General features: G+C 45.6%; 1 protein-coding gene across 2 annotated transcripts in view; it reads left to right on the top strand.

The window, feature by feature from the left end:
- Positions 1 to 21,880, top strand: part of ZHX2 (zinc fingers and homeoboxes 2) — a 74,203-nt gene that overhangs the window by 25,624 nt on the left and 26,699 nt on the right. Inside the window, exon 2 of one of the 2 annotated variants that reach the window (XM_058034731.1) lies at positions 5,954 to 6,011. The gene's annotated coding sequence lies outside the window, so the exon portion shown is untranslated. Of the gene's footprint in view, positions 1 to 5,953; positions 6,016 to 21,880 lie in introns of both variants that reach the window. The other variant, XM_058034723.1, reaches the window with a different exon arrangement.

The following is a 21,880-nucleotide window of genomic DNA, read 5'->3' on the forward strand; positions in this document are numbered from 1 at the left end:
GCTGTGTCCAGTTCTGGGCCCCTCAGCTTGACAGACAGTGAGGTGCTGGAGATTGTCCAGAGAAGGGCAATGGAGCTGAGGAAGGGTCTGGAGCACACGTCAGATGAGGAGAGCTGAGGGAGCTGGGGGTGTTCAGCCTGGAGAAAAGGAGGCTCAGGGGAGACCTTGTCACTCCCTACAGCTCCCTGAAAGGAGGCTGCAGCCAGGTGGGGTTGGCCTCTTCTCCCAGGGAACAGTGACAGGATGAGAGGAAGTGGCCTCAAGTTGCACCAGGGGAGATTTGGATTGGATATTAGCAAACAGTTTTTGCACAGAAAGGGTGGTCAGGCACTGGAACAGGCTGTCCAGGGAAGTCACCATGCCTGGAGGTATTTAAAAGACATGCAGATGTGGTACTTAGGGAAATGGATTAGTGGTTGACTTGGTATAAAGGTTCTTTCCAACATAAATTATTCTGTGACTGTATAAGGGGACATCCCATAGTGTTGAAAATTAATTAGCAGGTTAACAGCCCACAGATTTGTTGTTTAAAAGTAAAAAGTTACTGCTGTACATATGTTGGGCAGAAAAAGTGTCCAACAGCAGAGCAGCAACCACTGTGTTGGAAAACAGTTCTCAGTCATGGCCCTGGCAGAAGAGGGGTCTGAGAGTGTTTTCCAACACCTTCATTACTATGGGCCTGCGGGTACCTAACCAGAGGGTGACAGTCTGAAATGCAAGGTTAAGAGGAATAATGTGAAATAGTTTAATCTCACTGAAAGCCAAATGTAGTAATAATTAACTTTTTTGTAGCCAGAACCCTACAGGACATCACTTTCTCTATCTGGCTGAATTGTCTTATGCAATCAAACATTCTTCTCCGTGCTCTAAACCCCTTGCTGCCAATTTAAAATAGTATGAGACTGTGATTTCTCACCCTTCAAGAAAACACTTTGATTTGTTGAAGGAAGTTAGGAACAGTTAAAGAGAGAGGAAAGAAAGCCTTTCTATCTACCTTTCTCTGTGCTGACATCTGCAACTGGGGGATGTGTTGAAAAGCAAATACAATCTGCTTTGAGCAGTGCTTTCCCATTCTCTTTCATTTTGGTTCAGGGCTCTGGTTCTCCATGAACCAGACTTAGCATTGGACAGGGAGGTGCAGAAAGGCTGTAGGAGCTCAGGGTGGAAGTGGGTGGTCACCTCCCCATGCTGGGCTGTGGGGTTAATGTTCTTGTTCATGTGCAGATTTTTCAGGGTGCTGAGATGAGAAGTGGCAGGATCACTGTCTATCTGTCTGTCTGTCCATTCAGTGCCAGGGAAGCCAGGCCAGGACCCTTGCCAGCCCCTGTCTCACCTTGTAGCCAAGGCCAGCTGCAGCTGGTGCCAGCAGCCACAGCACTTCCCACCAGCTTCAGCAGAACTGGGGATGGGCACAGCCTGGCCCTGAGCAGTCCCTGGGGTGGCAGCCAGGCAAAGGTGGCCTCCATGGCTGCCCAGGCTGCCTGGCTCGGCCATCTGCTTCTCTCTAGAGGAATGTGAGATCAGTTTCAAGCTGGCAGAGAAGAACATGTTTTCTGAAATCTACTAAATCTCTCAGAGGGGAGGAATAGTTTCTGGGACAGTGCTGCACAGTGGAAATGTGCCTAAAACGATGAAATTTTTCCTTCTTTTTTTTTTTTTTTTTTTTTTTTTTTTTTAAGACAGCTAATTTGGGTTTTGATCTTATTTACTCTTTATTTTGCTGTTGTTTTCTCTTTCCTTATTTTTATGCTTTCTAATATTTTCAAAAGCAGCTGATAATATCAGAAGGCATTGCAAAGAGGGGTTTGGTCTATTCCTGTAGTTTATAGAAATTGTCCTGGAGGAAGCTAAGGCTGGAGAGCTGCAGCGTGGTGCAGCCTTGGATTGACTGGCTGGGAGAGCTTCTGCTCACAGATCCCTGAAAATTGTGCAGTGTGGATAAGAACCTTGTGTGAGTGGTCATCACACTGATGAGGTGGAGAAGATGACTCTTGGGAGGGGCCTCCTGCTCTGTGTGTTCCAGGTCAGCACTGGTGGTTTTCCAGGGGAGCTCAGGGGCTGCCAGCAGCAGCTGGTGTGGGGTGGAAATACTCCCCTCTTCTTAAACTTTGTTCAAAAGGCTGGAGAAGGACAGCTGAGTGCCAGGTGGGACAGGAACAAGACCTCTGGGGATGGAGTGCTGTGGGAGGTACTCTGTGGTTTGTCCAAGCATCACTGTCTGCACTGTGTGTGCACTTACTCAGAGACCTCAGAGCACTTTGGGGCTTTTTTAGTGGCTTTTTCACTGCATATTTAGGGTTTTGATGTAGACTTTCAGTTGGATTTTGTCTGTTGTAGGGATGGGGGCAGGGATGGGTTAATTTTAATAGCTTTAGGAAGAGGTTTTGAAGGCAAGGAGGCTCATGAGCATGTTAGTCCATGGTGCTGTGCTGTGCCAGGTTTGGTGAATGCTTAACAAGGACTGAACCAGCAACCAGGAGCTGTTGGGGATCTGCTGGGATAACTGTGATTTTCAGTGTGTGAGAGAGATGACTTTCAGGAACATTTGTATCTGCTAATCATGCTGTAATAACAGTCTGCAGTCGAGAGGCTGCAAACCCCCCATTTCCAGCACAGCTGTGCATGTTTAATTCCATAGCAGCATTGCTAGGCTGCTGTTAGGAGTAATTCACATTGCTAAGGTGGTAATTTTGATCATGGTGTTTTTTAGGGAAATAGAGGTGTAAGCTACACTGAAAAGTTAATAAATGCCTAGTGTGGTACAAACACCAGGGATGAGGAGCAGGGACATGGTGGGTGGCTGCCAGTGCCCCACCCTGCATCCTGGGAATGCATCCTTGCTGTATTCCTGCCTGGCTGAGCCAGCAGCAAAGGAAAGCAGCATCCTGGGCACATTAGCTTGGTGAAGGAGGTTTTTCCTGACCTATTGCCTGTACCACCAGCTGGGGGCTTTGAGGCAGTCAGGCCATTTGATGGATCAGCAGTGCTGTGGGGAGAACACCAGAGCTGGTGGAGCTGTGCAGAGTTGGCACACCTGCTCCATGGGCATGCTTTGGGCTGACCCCAGGATTTAAACCACCCAACTGCATCTTCAGGAAGAGAAACTGAGAGGAGTGTGGGGTTTATTTCCCTTCATCTCAAGCTTGGGAAAGCAAGTGCTTACAGGGCTTCCAATTCAGTTTCTCTCTGTAAAATACGCTTTTGCAAAATTGATAATTTCTGTAGGTTGAGAGAGTCTCAAAGGAACTTTTCTGTCAAGCATCTAAAAAGTACCATTATTTCTCTTCCCTGTCTAACAGCAGCTCAAGATTTGCCTTTTAGCTCTCTGAAGATATCTCGACAATCTCTTTTTTATAAAAAACTCCATGGTGAATAAAGCAAAATAATCCCATTTTCAGGTGGTTTGTGCTGTAGTGTTTGGGTTGCAGAAACCATGTGGAGTGCTGCTGTTTATAAAGTATGTAAAAGCTGTTTTGTTTATTTTCTTTTGTTTTGCTATGAGGTGTTTTTTTGGAAAGAATGTAGAATGATGAAGCAGCTGGTGGCTGAGTCTCCTGCTCAGTGTGCAGAGAATGAAGATTGGCTGGGATAGCTGGAGTTACTCACTGCATGCTGTGGGCCACGTAAACACACAAACAGGCAATTCCTGTCAACCAGGAGTGTGTGGTAACTCAGAAAGCACCATTTACTGTTCTGTACATGTACTCACCATGACAACACAGGGAGCCAGCAGATACAGATCTCCCCAGCTCTTGTCCATTGCTCGGTGGGTGTTGGTGTGGCACAGCTCATGTGGGTGAAATGGTGATGGCTGTGTGAATGCCTCCTGTGCAGAGGGGAGGTCTGGTCTGAATCTGCCTGATCCCAGCATTGTGATGCATTCCAGGAAAGTGGTGTTTTCATGGCAAGGAAAGCTGCTTCTCCTGCCTTGTGCTGCCTTGGAGTAAGCACATCCCCAAGGGAGGCTGCTCAAGAGCTGCCCACAGCAGGGATGCTCAAGACAAGCAAACTCAGGCAAGAGTTTTCAATAGTAATTACCTACCTGTTGAAAAAGTTGGTGTTTCTATATCAAACATGTTTGTGACTCCTTCATTTCACTGTTGCCTGACTCCAAGCGTTCAAAAGCAGTAGCAGATCTCCCAGAAGTGTGAAATACTTTGAAAGATCTGAAATATGTATGTGTGTATATATATACACACATATATTACCAACTTGTTTCTGGGCTGTTACATTAAACCCAAATCATATTCTCATAGCCATGAGGGGCAGAAACTTTTTGTATACTTTCTGAAGAGGAATGTGCAGGATGATTACAACATCAAGGGATTGGATGGAATAACCCTGAAGATTTCTTTCTGCTTTATTTTTCCAAAAGTGAAGAAGATCCTTGGAGAAGCTTCACCAGCTGGGTCTTTAGGAGCAGTACCAAAAATTGTGAGGGTCAATATACAGTCCCAACAAGCAACAGAACCATACACATACATATTTATTTTATTTAACATTCTAAGCAGAGGTTTGAGATCAAGGAAAGACAGGACTGTGTTGGACTGTAGGTGTTTTCCTTGTTATTTAGAAGTGTTTTATTCATAGGTTTGGATTTAGTTCTGTTGGCAAGCTGTAGGGTCACTTTTGTGTGTTGGACACAGCACTGAAAAAGCAGGATTTCAGATAGCAGTTTTAGTAAAATATGACTGGACTAAACCCATTAAATAGAGAAACAGCTTCATCCTAAGCTTACCGTGTGAGAATGGAGAATTTGACCCAAAAGAGGGAGGAAGAGCAGCAGAAGGTGGCCTGCTGGGTCCCAAAGTGTTGGAGGTATAAATAGCACAAAATCTGCAGCTATCCCATGTGTTTTATTTCTCTTTTACAATTCAGTGAAACTAGCAGGTTTTGCCTTACTCTTAGATGGAGCAGAGCGGGAAGCAGTTTCCCTTTTATCTGTGAATAAACATGCAGCTTTTTCTAGCCTAAGCTCCTAAAATATGGTGATGGTTGTGTAATAGCTTCTGGCTCCCCAGCTCCTCCAGTAGCCAGTGTGCGCTTTCAGGAAATCAAAAGATCCAAAAAATACCAACCTAACCTGCTGGGAAGCAGCGAAAGACTCCAAGTGGTTTCTTTTGGGTTTGTCAGCCAAGCTTCCTCAGGCCAGATAACAGGAGGCTGGAGTTTCAAACCCAAATATTTCAGCTTGAGCTGAAAGTGCAGCTTGTGCTCACAGTCCTACTGAGGCAATCAATAAGCTGCTGCCTCTTTTCCTGGGGGGCTTGTGAGGTGGTTTTCTGTTTGTATTTCTTTTACTCAGAGCAGTCCCTTGGCTGTTTATTATGTCTTTAGCCATTCTTGCAGACCTGCAGGCACTGTGTTTCTTAGGTGTGTATACAAGGCACTGCCAAAGGGGAATATTTTTCTGTTCAGTTCTGCTCTTGCAGCTGCTGAAGCAAAACCTTCCTCTCCTGTTTTCTTAGGGGTAAAAAAAATAAAGCAAAAATGAGGAAAGCCTACTTTAGCTTTGGGATTCAGCAGGTTCAGCAGATTTTCCCTTTAATGAGGAGAAGGACAATTTTGATGGCATTTTGTAGAAGTTCCCAATAGCCAAAGAGTTTGTTCTGGAGCATGGCAGCTGCAGCAGATGTTTTGTGGGTATTTCCAGTGCAAACCACAGTGGTGGCATCTCAGGATATCAGTGTGAGTGCTCTGCACTGTCTGCTTGGCCTAAGAAATGTGGATTTTTTTTCTCCTGACAGGGTCCCAAGGTTCATTATGTTACTGTAGAAGGGCTGGAGAACCAAATCTTTCAAATTGCTTGTCAGTGGTGGTCAGTGGAAAAGGGAATTGCTGGAATTCCTGGTGCTGGTGAAAAAACTAAATCACCAGTTGTAAAGGAGAGGGGATGGCTGCTATGCTCTTTTATTTTTCTTCATGACTTACATGATTTTTTCCACTTTTGTAGGTATCAGAAGTACTGTTCATCTTCAGAGAGAGTCCCAGGATGTAAGAAATCAAGTGCTGTGAGTGAGTAGCTTTTTCTTTCCATTTTCCTTTACATGAGAAATCCAAACTTGCCCAAACAGAAGGAGAATCTTCTACTTTTTTTTTCTTTTAAGGACATTTCAAGAAATGTTTACAGCAAGCAAATCCAGTCTGTTGGAACTAGTTGAGTGCCTTTGGCACCTCTTTGCAGCCCACAAAATAAAGTCAGCATTGTATTACCACATAGGCTGAATAATTATCTCACTACAGATATAAACCACATGAATGCATTTAACTCAGAATATGGTTAGCAGAATGAACCATTAGCACCATCTGAAGCTTGTTTGTTCTTTTCAAGCTTTAGCAGCTATGGAAAGACAGAATCTTGCTGAAGAGTTGAGGCATTCCTTGGGAAGTGAGCTTGCATCTTTTGCAATGGAAAAACAGCCCAGATTGGCTGTGATGTTGTTTTTGTGTGTATGGACAGCACTACAGCCTTGTCATCACAATAGGAAACTTATTTGTGTCTTCCCTGATGTGATAAAATAGCTTTGAAGGAAATTCTATATTACAAGAGACACCTGCACACTTGCTTCAAAGCACCTTAGCCAGGAGCTTCTGTATATATTTAAAAAAAAACAAAAAAAACCCTGAATATATATATTTGAAGAGCAGCTGCCCTACAGCCTTTCCCTGTGCATTGCTGGAGGGTGTGGGTTGGGATTTCCCAGCAGCTGTGGCTCCTCTGCAGCTCTCCAGGTGGGCCAGCCAGTGCTGGTCTAAAGGAACCTCAGGAAATCCTGGTTGGAGCCTTTGGCTGTGTGCCTGGCACAGTGTGGGCTCCTGGGGCAGCTGCTCTGAGCTTTGATAACAGGGCTGAAATTTGGATGCTGTTGTTCTGGGCTTCATTGCTTTCTGTAAGTAAATTTTATTAGCAGAGGGGGAGAATAAGGGGGTTTTTGAGGCTTTTATAATCAGCTCAACTCCTGTTTTTAGCCTGTTCTATGATAATGGCAATCTGTGGTTACTTGGACATCAGCAGACTTTTGATTTTATTTTCATTTCAGTGGCTTAAGCCTGTTTTCTGTTACAACAACAAAAATCTATTTGGGCTAGAGCAGAATAAAACCCCAAATTCAGATCAGTTTGAAAAAGAAAGGGCTGGTTTTGTTAAAGGAGAAAAACTGAGTCCATCCATGTTTGGTAAAGGTGTGGTGAAAATTCCCTAATAAACACCTATCAGGCATTCAGAAACTGGTAAGCAAAAAAAATTGAATCCTTCTTTCAGCCCTTTATGAAGGTTACTGGCAATGAGTGCAGTAACTGGAGAAAAAAGGGATGTGAAATGATGACAGTGTTTTGTATTGATCTCCCTCAGGAAGGTTCATGGTTCATATTCTTCCTTTGAATCACAAATGTTTTCTTCTAACTCCTTGGTGTTTAGACTGCCACACAAAACCTGCTAATTGAGCTGTGGGGCTTATTTTTTGTGAGTCACTTACAAAGCATTGCACAGGGTGGGCTCTGGCCTCTGTTTTTTACAGCTGTGTTGGCTTCAGAGTGATAAATAGATACCAATTTAAGTGAAAAAAAAATCGGAAGTGTGCATTGTATATATATACTCTCAAAGTATATCCACATCTTAGAAAAGCTCTTTGCTCATCTCAGAACCAAAACTTTAGGTAGGCAGTGTTGAAATCTGGGAATCATTTTCTCAGTTCCTAATGAATCTACATCCCAATGCACCCCTGTGGTGGTTGGCTCCACAAAGGGATTGAGCATGGGGACCTGCTTCTGCTCCTGAAAAAAGGACTTGCTGGTCCCACATAGATGCTGTCTGTGTCATTAAATCAAAGCAAAACAGTAGTGCTGATACAGGCATGTAATCCACAGGTGCCTCTGATACATTATAGCTGTGTTAAGAGGATGAGAGGGAAAGCCAAGAGTGGCCGCCTTGGAAGCTCCCCAGGCAGCTGGTGTAGGGTCTCAGATGGCTCTGAAGTTACTGCAGCAAGGCACAGTCACAGCTCAGCAGTGAAAGGAGACTGGAAGTTCCCACTTGCCTGTCTTCTGTTCTGGCTGCATGACAGGACCTGGGGAGCCTGAGGTGGCTGCAGTGGCACAGTGCTGACTGAGAAACTTCCCTCCTGCTTAGAAGCTCAAGAAACCCAGAGCTAGAAGAACTTGGCTCCTCTGTGTCTGCTCTCTCTGTCCTCTTGCAGTATTGCCCTGAAAAATGTTTCAGTTGCTCTATGAGGGAACTGATGGAGAGAAGGAAAAAGAGGCTTTCTTGTCATTTCCCTTTCTCTGTTTGGCTGCCAGCAGCTGGAGGTAGATCTTGCCAGAGGCTGCTCCCAGAGGTGCCTGTCCTCTGTGAGGGGTGGCAGTGTGGGTGTCAACAGAGGTTTGGGGTGGCTCTGACTGACATCCTTGCAGAGAGGCCTTGACCTAGAGCTGTGTTATGAGCTGTTAGGGAAGGTTTGGGAAGCTCCTGCCACTTCCAGTGGGTCTGGGGACAGTTATGAACAAGCTATGAGTGGTGGTTGCTTCACCCATGAGGTTTTAATTCACCATCCCTTTGTGAGGCAGCATCTCTGTCCTGCTGTTTAAAAGCAATACCCACTTTATTATGGGCAGAATTCAGCTGATGGAGTTTGGTTCTCTGCAGAGATGGCAGAGTCATCCCTTGGTGGAGAGCCAAGCCCTGGGAGGATTCAGGGGAGGGTTCCTCCAGGCTGTGGGTGCTTGGGGGAAGCATCCTCAGGTGGTTGTGTGGCTGCTCTCCCTCCCCAGGATGCCCTGTGTCAGGACAGGTTGGTGAGGTGGCTGCAGATCACAGAATGCCCAGGGCAGGCTGCAGTGTTGGACTACAAAGGCACAGCAGGTCTGGTGGGGGAGCAGGAGGACAGAGAAAGTGTCCTTTGGGCAGTAGTAGCTTGGAGAAATTAACTCACTTATGTTGAGACTTCTGGATGTATAACTTTGAAAAAATACATACTTGTTGCAGTAAACTGTTCTCTTATCAGATGAGATTTAGATGAATTTGGGGTTATTTTTGTTTCTTGGAGCTTGAGCAGTGAATTTGGAAGTATTTTCTGCAGATAAAATGACAACAGTGTGTTAGAGTTGCCAGAATTGTGTACAGAAACTGCTTTGCCAAATGCAACAGTGGTGTTATCTCTTTGCTCTTACATGGGGCAAGAGATGGGGCTGTAGCTGTGGCAGCCCTGAAATTGTCACTTGTACTTGTCACCAGCAAAGCCACCTCTCCAAGCAGTGCCCTCCTCACAAAACCAGCGCTTATTCTCCAGTGCTTGATCAGGCAACTGTCTGGAAATTTTGGACAGACTGTTTTATTTTTTAAAAGGAAGGGAATACTGTTGTAACTGAAGGATAAAGACGTGGAGGAGAAGTTGGTTGGAGAGCAGGAGAAATTTAGTCAGGGGAGATGAGGCTTAGCCAAAAGCCTCCATTACAGCTCCAAGATGAGAAGGGGTGAGAGGATTTCATTCAAGTAACTGCAAATCTGCAGTTCCTATCACAGCCCAGGGCAGGTTTTCCCCAGAGCTGAGTGCTGTCTGGGCTTTGGTAAGGTTGGCATTGCTTCTCCCTGGCTCTCCAGCAGCCCCAGTGTGGTGGTCCTTTGGGATCTTGCTCCATTCTTCTTATTTTTGATACTGTCTCTTCTTCCTTTTCTTTTCCATTAAGTATGATGTCACAAATGACATCAGTCCAATAACTGCTTGTGGTTGTCATAGCCACAGTCTGTGACACCCAAACAAAGCAGCAGGAAACCAAAGCTGGCATACAGATGCTGTAATATTCATTACATTCCCTTTGGTTAATAACTGCGTGGTTAGGTATTTCTTTTCCATTGGAAAGAAAGGAGGAAGGGGGCTTAAAAGCAAAAACTTGAGTCACTGAGGAGGAGGAACGTGGTTTCCAACTCCATCTGACCAGTGTAGCTGCACTTCTCCATCCCAGTACCTCTTATATTACCTCTTCTATTACCTCTTCCCCTGAGGTAATATTGCTCTGGCCTCAACTGCTCAACTCCCTTTGCAGTTGTTGCCATCCCTTCAGACCGTGAGGTGATGCTCCTATGGACAAGGCAATGGGAGACTCTGCACTGCTCTAACACAAGCTGTGTCCTGGGGCAAAGCCTCCCAAAGGCTGCCAGGGAGGGAGGGCCAGGTCAGGCAGCTTTACCTTCTGGATGGCTGAGGCTGCCATTGTTGTGATGCATGCATAGAGTACAGAAGGGTTTTTTTATCTTTTGGGGGCATCAGATGTGAGGGGGGAGTGGTTGTTTGCTGTTCTTTGTTTTGTTTTGTTTCTTGAATCTGTGAAATAAGCTTTTGTGGTTGAGCAGCAGAGCTTGTTTGTCCCTGCAAGATTTAATCACTTACTCAGTTTTGCACAGTTGGCCTAATAGTAGGAAGGTGCTTGCTACAAAAAATAATGCAAATAATGTAAAAAACATTTAAATAAATGACAGAAATAGATGTGGTATGAACACTGCCTTTGCAAGACAAGCACTGGAGGTGGGTGGTTGGGGCTTGCTGGGGAGGAGCCCCCTCAGCCCCTCACTGCTGCAGGCCTGTGGGGAGCCATTGTCTGTGTGACCATCACCAGAGCTTTCCCTTGCCCAGTGCCACCCCCTGTGTTCCCCACAGGAACATACTGACCCTGGGGACTCCAGCATGGCTTCCCCAGAATGTCTGGGCATGTGATTGCTGGGCTGAGCCCGGGTAACCCCCCAGGTCTGTGCTGGGAGCAGGCAGCAAACACAGAACAGAGTCCGGCTCTGCATTCAGGCACTCGCTGCCGTGGCTCCTGCTGGTGCTTGCAGGGAGGTGCTCATTATATAATAGCTGCTGGTTGATTAATATGCTGTGAGTCAGAAGCACCAGGGTATTTTAGCTTTCTCTAGTTGCTATGGAAACGTTATTTTAACAAATAGCTTTTTAATATTTAATTAAAACAGCTTTTGGCAAGCTGGAGTAAGAACTATTACAATTACTACTACAAAGGGTTAGCAGAGAAGTGTATTTCAGAGCCATGGGGGTTTTTTGGTTGAGCCTGTGTCATGTGTCCCCCACCCTGATCTGTCAGCTTCAAAAAATTAAAAAAATAAAAACACCCAAGTAAAAAATCACTAATTTATTGGTTGTGAGAGATGTATTCTTGTTCCTAAGACACAAAGCAAATGTAATGCAAATCTGCAGTTACTCTTCACAATTGAAGGTTGTCACTTCTTTCACTGTGCAGTGCCAAGGCAGCTCTGTGAGGACGAAGCAGTGTGATAGCATTTATTAATCACTGCTGTATCACTGGTGTTCCTTCTTCTACCTCTGCCTCCCCAATGAGCTCATTCCTGTTTTGTTTGCTTCGTGTTCCCTCTGTGTCAGGTTGGATGCTTTTCCTTGCCAGCTTGTGGAGGAGGCTGGTGCTGTGTCCGGATCAGGCTCTGGACAGATTCCTAGTCTTTTTTTAGGTGAGCTCCTCTGCTCCCTGATACCAAATGATTCTGCAGCAGAGACAAATGAACAGAGAACTCAGTCTCCAGAGAAAAATAAATATTTAACAGCTCTTTGTAAATAACCTTTATTTATAGAACAGTTGCAGGTTCTATCATACTTGGTAAATGGGGATGCTTTTTATGCAAGAATTCTGCCTTGAGGGACTCAGTGGATGCTTAATGTCGTCTGTGATATAATAATGAAATAAATGTGTCGCTCTCATGGGATTCCCTTCCAGCCCCTATTTCCTGTGATTAACTTCAGTATTGCATTGCACACTTTGTCTCTATTCACATCACATTCCTTAATATTGTACTGAAACCTTATTTGGAAGGTAACACCTTTATTTCCTGAGGGCAGGGGAAGGGTGTTGAGGGTTGTGACTTGTGCAGGTGGGTGTGAGGCTATGTGTACCTCCATCGTGTACCATTTGTGGTGGCTGGCCCAGGCCTGGGCATCCATGAGCTCAGCCTCTCACTCTGAGAGTCTGGGATGGTGCTGTTACCCCATTTTATAAATGAGTGAAAGTAAACCTGGAGAGATGGATTAGGATGTGTTTCACCCCAGCTGCCTACAAGTTAAGCAGTTATTCTATAGTAGCTGTCTAACCACTTCCAGCATCAGTTGGAAGACTGCACCATTTGCAGAGATGTTTCACCTGCTTTAGGACAGATGTTTGAGGCAGGTCACAGGCATAGCCCTCACACTTGTCTATCTCTCCCCATTCAACTCTGAGCCATAAACTAGATGGGGAAAAAGAAACCAAGAGGAATGCCACCCTGACCAAAGATGACCTATCCAGTTTCTGTAGTGGTCCATAACAGTGTTCCAGGCTGCAGGATGACCTTGCTCTTCACACTGCTCTGGTCACACAGTGTCAGGTGGCCCTTCCAAGGCAGCACAGCTAATCTCTGCTACTCATTGCTCACAGCTGGGCAGCTGGGATTTAACAGCTCAGAAGGATATGCAAAAGCAGTCCCCAGGCATGTAAACTAAGGTGCTAAAGATTTGTCTAAACTGTTCCAGCAAGTCAGGAAGAGAATTAAGGCTTTCCTTCCTGTTTACACTGGAGGTGTGTTGTCATGACCAAAACAAGTGTGAGAATATTACTGCTGCAGTAATACAGCAAGTACTATGAGTATGTTAGGCAGTTCTTTAAAAAAAACCTTCTGAGTTGCATCCCATACTTCTTGCTAAGTTCTTTGATGTCTTTTTAAATCCCTCTACTAGCTGATAGCAAACTCATCTAATCCAAAGGTGATCCCAGGATATGGCCGGAGCTGTGATGGAGGCAGGGTCTCTGGATGGTGACAGCCACAGAGCAGCACATGCTTGCAGCCACCTGTCTCAGCTGCTGCTTCCTGAGAGGTCTGGGAAGGAATCCTTTTCATTTTCTACCACCAAGCACCTGACACACTGCAAAACCCAAATTTTCATGCTTTCATAGCAAATGTGGGTCTCCATTGGGCTTGCAAGGCAGCAGCCAGGACAGGCTTTGCAGTGGGAAGGTGGGAGCTCCTGCCATGCTGGAGGGGCAGCATGGGGTGGGGACAGGCAGGGGCTGTTGTGGGGGAAGCTGACAAGCAGATGGATGAAGCTGGCATTGCCAGGGGAGTGGAGGAGGTGAGTACTGCTCTGTTAGCAGATGTGATCAGGCTGCCTCAGGGGACAAGGGGGACTGAGAGCTTTGAACCAAATGCCCTGACCAAAGGGAACTTGTGGAACTGTTCCTTGGGAGGAGCTGGGAAGGGTTTGGTTGAGGGTGACTAGCAAGGGTAGAGGTCTGAGCAGTGATGCTTTTGAGTATTAAAAGGCAGTGGGTTAAGTACCTGAAATAGGACTTGTTGCAAGAAGGTACAGAAATAACATTTCTACCTGAAATTTTCATCAAATGGCCCAATTTTGCAAAGGATACAGAGACAAGTGCTCCAGAATAGCAGTCCTGCTTGAGCTGCATGCTAAGAGAAATGGTTATGGGTGGCTGATAGTGAAAATACTGACAGGGCAGCAGATGGGGGAGCCAGGAAGGTCAGGCCGGCTCTGCTGTCTCTGTCCCTGAGCAGAGGGGACCAGTGGGTTGTTGGGGAGGGATGGCTCTGCCAGGAGTCAGTGTGGTGGAGCAGGCCTGGTGCTGAGAGATTTGGGGGAGTCCTTGATGGTCAATGCTCCTGGGTGCTGGGATGGGTGGCAGGTCTGGAAAGATGTTCCCCAGGAGGGAAATCAGGATTGATCATCAGGAGGGGGAAAAAGAAGGTGGGAGCCTGTATTTCTGTTTGGGTAGATGTGCAAAGGAATTGTATGGAAAAGCTGAAATGTCATTTATGAGGGGAAATAAATGCTCTGCAGTGAACACAGACTGCTGTGAGAGAGTTTGCCTGTCAGGTCCTCAGCTCAGCATCAACTACTCAGCCTCCCTGTATGGGTGCAATGTGCTGCACAGATTTTCAATTTACAGTAATTTGGGACTTGCATGTAGTCTGGAGAGGTGTGACAGGCACTCAGGCAGGTCTGACTTTCCCTGCCCTGAGGATAAGGGTGGATCCAAGGTGCAGAAAGCCCTGTGTGGGAGCAAAGGGCACATCTTGCCCAAGTGAGTGCTCATAGATACAGCAGTAAAAAGGACTCCACCAAAATAAGCCCAAGGCTTGTGGAGTTTTATTTTGGGGTTTTTTTCATGTAATTTGGGATCCATGTACACACCTTGCATTGCAAGTCTGTGGTCTGTCACAAATCCCTGTGTAACCAAGCCTGGGATCTTCTCCCCTCACTTAAACCCTCATCCCCTCCCCTTAAAGCTAAACCAGGCTTTGCCAGCTTTCCTCTTCACTGCTCCCAGTGGATTTCAAAGGTGCACTGCTGCTTCCATGTCTGCCTGATAAGCAAGAACATCAAGGGATAGAATAGAGTTCAGTGAATTGAAGGAGAGAGATTGGAAGTGACAAAAATGGCAATGAACTTTCCTGAAGCTTTCCATCTCCCCCTGTTTCAGATGTTTCCTTCTTTTTGCTACCATCAGTAGTTTTTGGTAGTGTTTTTTTCTCAGTGGCTGCTCACTCATGGAGATGTCTCTTGGAAATCAGGAGCCCAAGGTCTTGATAGCAGGAGCACCTGGACCTGTGAATCTGCTGTGTGAATGTGCTTCTGTCTCCTAAGGCAGCAAATACAGTGGGGGTATCACATCACCAACAGTTTCACAGAAACAACTGTGATGTTTTTGTATGGGTCACTTGTGCCAATTTCCCTGTTAGTGGCATTAGGCTGGAGCATCCCATAGGCACTGAGCACAGTGGTGGTCTCTGAGTTGACTCAGTTTTCATTGTCAGCATTAGTTATGACTCAGGTATAAACAATCTGGCACATTTTCCTGTCTGCATTCTCCAAGTCCACTCCTCTTGCGTGCCTCAAACCAGATATTTCTGTGTTTGCCATGCTCTGAAACCCAGGCAGGCTTGCAGCAGTGAATCAAACCCTGCTGTGCTTGGAGCAGCTGCATTTCAGATGCTGCTGTGAGCGTGTGTAGGAAAGGGCAAGGGGGATGCAATGCTTGGAAAGAGCACCTGCTACAGGAGGAGACTGGAGCTCTAGCAGGACAGGGAATGGCCTTGTTATTAATATTGGATTAAAATGTGGTTTATGTTACTTACAGTATACATGTAATTTTACCTAGTGAGTGTGTATTAACTATTATATATGTGAATGCAAAAAGAAACTGGTTGGGGGTTTTTTAGCTCTTCCATAAAGCATTCAGTAGATTCCCAACTTGATGTGACCTTGCTGTCCTGTTGAGGAAGTTTTCCTGTCTGACCATGCAGGATTTGCTTTGGCAGCTGCACCTACAGCACCAAAGCCCTTTCACCACAGGTGGTTCCAGTGGCAGAGGGATGCTCCCCTTGCCTCCCCACACTCAGACAGTCACTCCAGGCTTCCTTACCAGCTCAACCCTGGCTTTCCCACAGCAGAGTCTCAGATGTCTGGATCCTTAAAATAATCATGGTGCAATAACAGAATGAACTGGTGCCTCTGGAGGTGGGACATCAAACAAAGGAATCCTTGGGCTTTTACATCCCCACAGTCTTATGTGCATGAAAGTCTGGGCTCTTCCTGCTGAGTTTTTGGCTCCTGCACAGGGGTCCTCTGTGCCTTTTGTTGTGCAAAGGGTCACTGCCAGCTCTTGCCTCGGGCTCCCTCCACTGATTGTATTCCTCAACATCTCCAATGGTTTTACCTTCAGTAAAAGAACCCTCTGAGTGGCCGTGGACAGGCCATCCCTCTGATACTGGAGGAGTGCAGAGGAGAAGCAGCTTTCTTCTTTGATCTTGCTACTGCTAGAGTCAGTAGCAAAATTTCAGAGGACTTCAATGAGCCAGGATCAGCCCTCTAAAAATACTCCCAAGGCACTGGGGAAAGCCCTTGTGAGTAGGGGAGAAGCAGCCCTTATGTGCCTATGGGGTGGAAGGGAGCACACCCTTATTAGTAAGTGTTGCTTCTTTTTGAATATGTTTCATAAAGAAATCTCTGCACTGGTAGTGTAACATGTAGGGCTGCCTGTGGCAGCAGTAAGTCTTGATCTCTTACTATAGAAATTCTGCCTGTTTTTTGTAAGAGAAGATCCAAAAGCACCTTCCTTTGCTGTGTGTGAAAATCTGAAGGGTGCATTTTGTGCATTCATGAGGATCTCTGAGCATCTCTTTCCAGCTGAGTCTGGATGAGTGATTGTGTCATTTGGACAAACTCCTGATGCATACATCAGCCTTGTGCTAGCCCTGACTGCCAGAGGTGGCAGTGAAATCAGAGGTACACCCTGTGTGTTAGAAGTAGTGTAAAGCTTCCAGAGCCTGCCATAACCTTTGGGGATTCCTAAGAGTGGTTTCAAGCATAGGGTAGGCTGGGGGTCAGGTGTGCATCCCCTGGCATGTGCTATGGTGTTTCACCCTGGTGGCGGCATTGGCAAGCTCGAGGGGATGGTGGTGCTCATCTCCTTTCCCAGCAGAGCACAGCTCCAGTGTGTTCTTTAAGCCTGAAGCTAACCAGGAAAAAGAAAACAACCCTGTGCTCAGCCCCTGAGATGGCCCCAGCAGCACTGTGCAGTTGTGATAGATCTGGTACCCACCAAGCTGTGCACTCAGGGACAGGATAAATGGAGAGAAGGGAGATGGTGACCTCCAAAAAGCTGCAGTGGTGGCAGAGGGGAAGGAAGCAGTGATTTAGCTCTTCTTGGTAGAGGGGTGAGTGACTTCAGAGAACATTTAAATAGCAAAACAAGTAGAAGGTATTTTGAGGGTTTCATAAACTGGTTGCAAAAGTAATAAACTTGAAAAAATCTAATTTATAAGGGCAGAGAGTTTCAAGGCTGCATCTCTCAGCAGCATCCCAGGGTTAGGAGAGCCATGTGATCATTCCAGTATCTTAGTTTGCTTCAGGCCCATGCAGGCTTAGTTTCATACATGTCTCACCTCCCTCTTCTTGTGCATCCCTGCTCTCCTTGCTCAAAAGTGCTGGGTCTTTGAGAGGAGCCTTATTGTGCCACTGCCAGTGACTGGGGCTTCCCACTTGGCAGATATGAAATAAAAAATTGAAAAAACATGCAACAAAGGAACTGGAAGGTATAGCTGTGAATTACCCCTGCAAATCACAGTCCCTGCTTCTGCCACACACCACTTGCCTGCCAGCAAACACAGAGCTGTGCCCATCAGGTGTCTGAGGCTGCTCATGGGTAGATCCCTGTTAACTGTGGCTTCTCCTCCTCACTCTGTGCTGTGCGTTGGGATGTGTCAGGGGAATGGAGCACTGGGCTCAGGTGTTGTGTGCTCTGCCCTGGCTGCTGAAACACACCAGTAAATTTAGTGGTGGCAACATCATCATAATGAGCACCAACAGCACAACTCTGCAATTTTCCACAAGTTTTTCCTTACAGGACCCCTTCTCAACACCCTGAGCACCAAGGTGATGTTACAAAACCTGGCTGCTGACTGAACCGCTCCTTTAACATGTGCTGTTTTGTATTGCTTTCAAATGCTATGAATTCTGCAAGAAATGAAATTTCAAATGCATCAGCTCTTTCCCCATGCAGTGCAGGTTTGTGGCCTCAGCTGGTCCTGGTGTAATGTCTGCTCAGGTAGAGGCTCCTGGGCTCTTCATTGACTTGCTCACATTTTGTGTCATCTCCACAACTGTGGGGCACCAGGTCTTTTTCCAGAAGGAGCCACCCTCTTCTGTGCAGCCTCCCAGGTTGCTGTTGGTTTGCTTTCCAGAGAACTCTAGCAGGATTAACCTTGGCAGCACTCTGTGCCTCTGCTCTTCCTCAAACACTCAGCCTTGAGAGCTCTGAAAGGCAGGACAGCCCTGGGTCACCTCACAGGAAACCAAGATATTCAAAGAGTTCATGTAATTAGTTGCACTTTCCTTCTTAGATTCCCAAATCTGCTTGAGCCAAGGAGCCAGCTGTCCTGTTTGCTGGCCAGAGCATTCTGTAAGGATCTCATTGTGTGTCTTGGGGCTTTCCCTGTCTTCCTGCTGGTGGGAGCCTCAGCTGGGATGGCAGCACAGACCCAGAACATTGGAGATTTGAGTAAAGAAGACAAAGGAAATTAGGTTGCGTCTGCTTTACAAAGGCTGGATTTTTTTCCAGACAGTTGGAAGCTGGGGGTGGGAGGGCTTTGTATTCCTGTGGGTGAATTTGGTGAGTTGGTTTTTTGTTGGCTTGTTGGGTTTTTTACTTGATTAGAATGGTGGCTGACAGCATGGCTAGATCCATGCATGCTGCCAGTCTGGGCATCCTTCCCTGGGTGGGTTACTGCAGGTGCCTGGTGCTCCTCTGCTGCTCCTTATCCCCTTCTCCAAGACCCTCCTCATCAGAGGGTGGTGCCACATTGCTCTGTGCTCCTTCAGCACAGCAACCACTGACCCCAGGTGAGCCTTGTTTCACTGGAGGTCCAGGAGGGTGCTCCTCCCTTTGCAAGGTTGGTATCATTCTGGTGGATCCCACTTGCTCCTTGCCCTCTGCAGGGTACAAGCACACCCAGCTCATTGCCTGAAGGGTTTGAGCAAAATCTGTCTGTCTGCATGAGCTGAAATTTGTTCAGTTTATCCCTAAAACAAATTTGACTGTGTGGGGCTGTTGTCAGAGACAGTAATACTTGGTTTTGCTTGGTACTCCTGAGCCACCAATTGTAGAACATGTAGCTTGTTGCTCAAAATTGCTATTTTTATCATAGTGTTAGCAGAGAGTTTTGAAGTATATTGACTGGTGAAGACAGCAATATTTTAACACCATTTTTGTTTTACCTTCAAAGCAAATTACATCCAATAGTCCTCCTGACTCCCACATTAGCAGGGACATAGTGTGGAAACTCTTTGGGACAAGGAGTGGGGCTTGTTTGGGTTTGTAGCAGTGACATTGTGATTGGAGAAAAACTGTTGATCTGGGTAAACCTTCTTGCCACAGAAATCCTGCTTATGAATCATACAGAGAAATGGCTTTACATGAATAACTCAAAAATGCTGGAGAAGGTATTGGGATTGAGATGATGTAGTGCAGTCAAACTGTATCTTGTTTTTCTCTAATTTATGTAAAGCAGTTTTATCTGTCTTGGGGGGTGTGTGTTCTTTTCTCATTTAAAGTTCCAGAAATCTACATGGGAGATCTTAAAATTGGATGAGTATTGTGTGAAGGCATTTCTGAGTTAAGCTGTAACCTGAAGCATAAGAAAAAGGTTTTCTTAACTTGCTGTAGTAAATTATATTTTTAGCAAATTATATTTGAACCAGTGTTGCATGCCATTAAATATATGGTGAATCCCATCTGACAGATGTGCCAAAAAGGAGTCTGAGATAATGTGACCAAAATGTCATGCAGTAACCATGGTCATATAAGAGAGTAATTTCCTGGAATATAATCCTCAGGGATTGTAAAATTAAATTTGAAAATGTATCCCTATTTCTGTCTTGCCCCTTGTAAAGTAAAACCACTGGAAACTGTTAACTCCTTGGTGGTTCTTACAGCAGCTTGTGAAGATTAAACTTCTTGTTGGGTCTCTTTTTCCTACTCCAGCTTCACATGCCAAGGAGAAAATGAATCCTTGCACCATCCATGGTAGCAACACTTGTAGTGCACATGATTGAGGTTCCATATAGAGATGTGGATGTTTTCTGCTTTGTTCTTCAGGTCTAACAGATGTTTTTCAAGTCTTCAGGTTTCCTGAAACAGTGACCATTCATGGTAGTACCACTGCTGCCTATCAATGGGCAGAAAAAGAGTCTAGGCTTGTTTTGGGCTTATTTAGGATATGTGCAACTAGAAGGCATTGCATGTAGTTAAGTGTGTAAGGATCTGGTGCTGGCACTGATGGTGATGTTCTCCAGGGATCTTTTACACCTTTAGAGAATGTATGATCTAATTATGGCAACCTATCCTAAAACTGTGGTAATTAAACTGAAGAGATTACTGAGGTTGTAGGGTATTGTTTTCTGAGTTAACTTCCAAACCTGTCTCTAATCTGTGTTTTAAACATTGACTTCAGCTTCTAACTAATCTTCCTTAACTTGCACTGTGTTAGTCAAGCAGCTATCTGGGAACTCTTGCAGGCTCCAGTTAGTTTGCATAGTCCTCATTGAATTAAATTGGAAAAGCACTGTGGAATTTGAAAGAAAAGGAGATTGTGGATTGTGATCTTTCCTTTTAATGTAGACTTTGTGAAGGAGGAAGACTGTGATCTCTTTATCCATGTGAATCATCAGATGACTAACAAAAATATAGGAAAAATGTATTTTATCATTGCTGCCTTGACCAGGATTCTGAGCTGAGATGGGCAGGCCTGGAGGTTGGGCTAAGAACTGGGCAGGAGTGAGGGTCAGGGCAGCTCCTGTGCATTTGGCAGGGGAGCAGAGCCTGGGGTCCTGAGCAGGGCCCTGCTGGTGAAGGGGAGCTGCCCCTGCCCAGGGGGAATCCAGAGCAGCAGGGCTGTGGGATTCCAGAGCAGCAGGGCCGCCCTTTGCCATGTGAGCTAAACCCAGAAGGACTGCGGGAGGCTGAGGGCAAAGTTGTTTCTTCTTCATTCTCCTCTTCCCTTCCTCTCCAAGTCCTCATAGTCCTTTGTTGCTGATGAGTTATTTCTCTCTCCCTTCCAAGCAACCCCAGAATCAGTAGAAGTGCAACCCAAAATCTGCTGTTTTCATCATCTGCTTACAAATTGCCCTTCCCCTCAGGAGAGCCCATCAAAATACCCATGTGCACACACACACAGAACAAACTTACAGTCCCACCAGGATAAATGTATTAAAATCACACATGTAACATCATCAAGCTGTGGTTTAAGCAGGGCAGATGGAAAATGCCCTGCTGACCTAATGCCCATTAAAAAAAAATATCTGTACCTAGTGTCAATGGGCTGCTTTCTTCTTTGCTTTTCTTTCCTTTTCTTATCATTACTGTGCTTTCTCTTCAGAAGAAGTTCAGTGCTGCATTAAAGGGATTACAGGTTCTTTTCATCTTACCTCTTTTTCCCCCCAATTTTACTTCTTCCCAGCAAGCCTCAGGGGTTTTTTGGTTTGGGTTTTTTTTTTCTTGTCTTTTTTTTAGTTTTAAAGCAATTGATTTATAGCTTTCCTACCTGCTGGGAAAGATTGACCTGCTACTGAGCATCTTCAGACAGCCCTTCTTACGAGTCACTTGGGACTGAAAGCAAGCAGAGGGACAGGTTGAAAGGTGTTTTTTTTCCTGATGCTATTTACACTCTAAGGAAACAGAGATGGTATGTGCTGGTTTTATATAGCTAGATACACATTGTGTGAATGTGTACCTGCATCTTGAAATGGGGCTGTCCAAGGAAAAAAGACTTTTTATTTTTTCTCCACCAACACCCTCTTGATTTCTCCAAATCTGAATTAAATCTGAGTGCACTTGTCTTCACTCTTCCTCTCCTACTCTGCTTTTGGTGAATTTTTGCTGTGCAGTTTTGTTTTCACAAGTTTCAGGCTATGCTTTGTTTCCTGTGAAATCCTGAGGTGTGGATTCCATCTGGAAACATTTCAGTGGGTCATATAATTGTGTTTCTCTTCCTTTGCTGCCCTGTCTCTGTGTGCATGTCTGTGGCAGGGGACATGAGGAGGGCAGCAGTGCTCAGCCACCATGCAAGAAGTGAACGAGGAAGGATGCCCTTCACCTCACTTGTGTTCAGTGCAAACTTGATGGACCATGGAGGCTCTTTTATTGTTCAGCATCTAAAGCCTGAAAAGATATTTCAGGGCAGTCTGGATAGGGTTGCCTTTTTTTTTCCCCTCCAGTTCCTGCCATCTTGATACCAACACTGAATTGTTTCAGCTTCAAAGGAACAAACCTGATGTGCCAGGATGGTTGTTCTTCATCCTTTCTAAAGGATGAATCAGCC

This window comes from Melospiza georgiana, chromosome 1 (genome assembly GCF_028018845.1).
Source record: "Melospiza georgiana isolate bMelGeo1 chromosome 1, bMelGeo1.pri, whole genome shotgun sequence".
In the NCBI taxonomy this organism is placed as follows: Eukaryota; Metazoa; Chordata; class Aves; order Passeriformes; family Passerellidae; genus Melospiza; species Melospiza georgiana.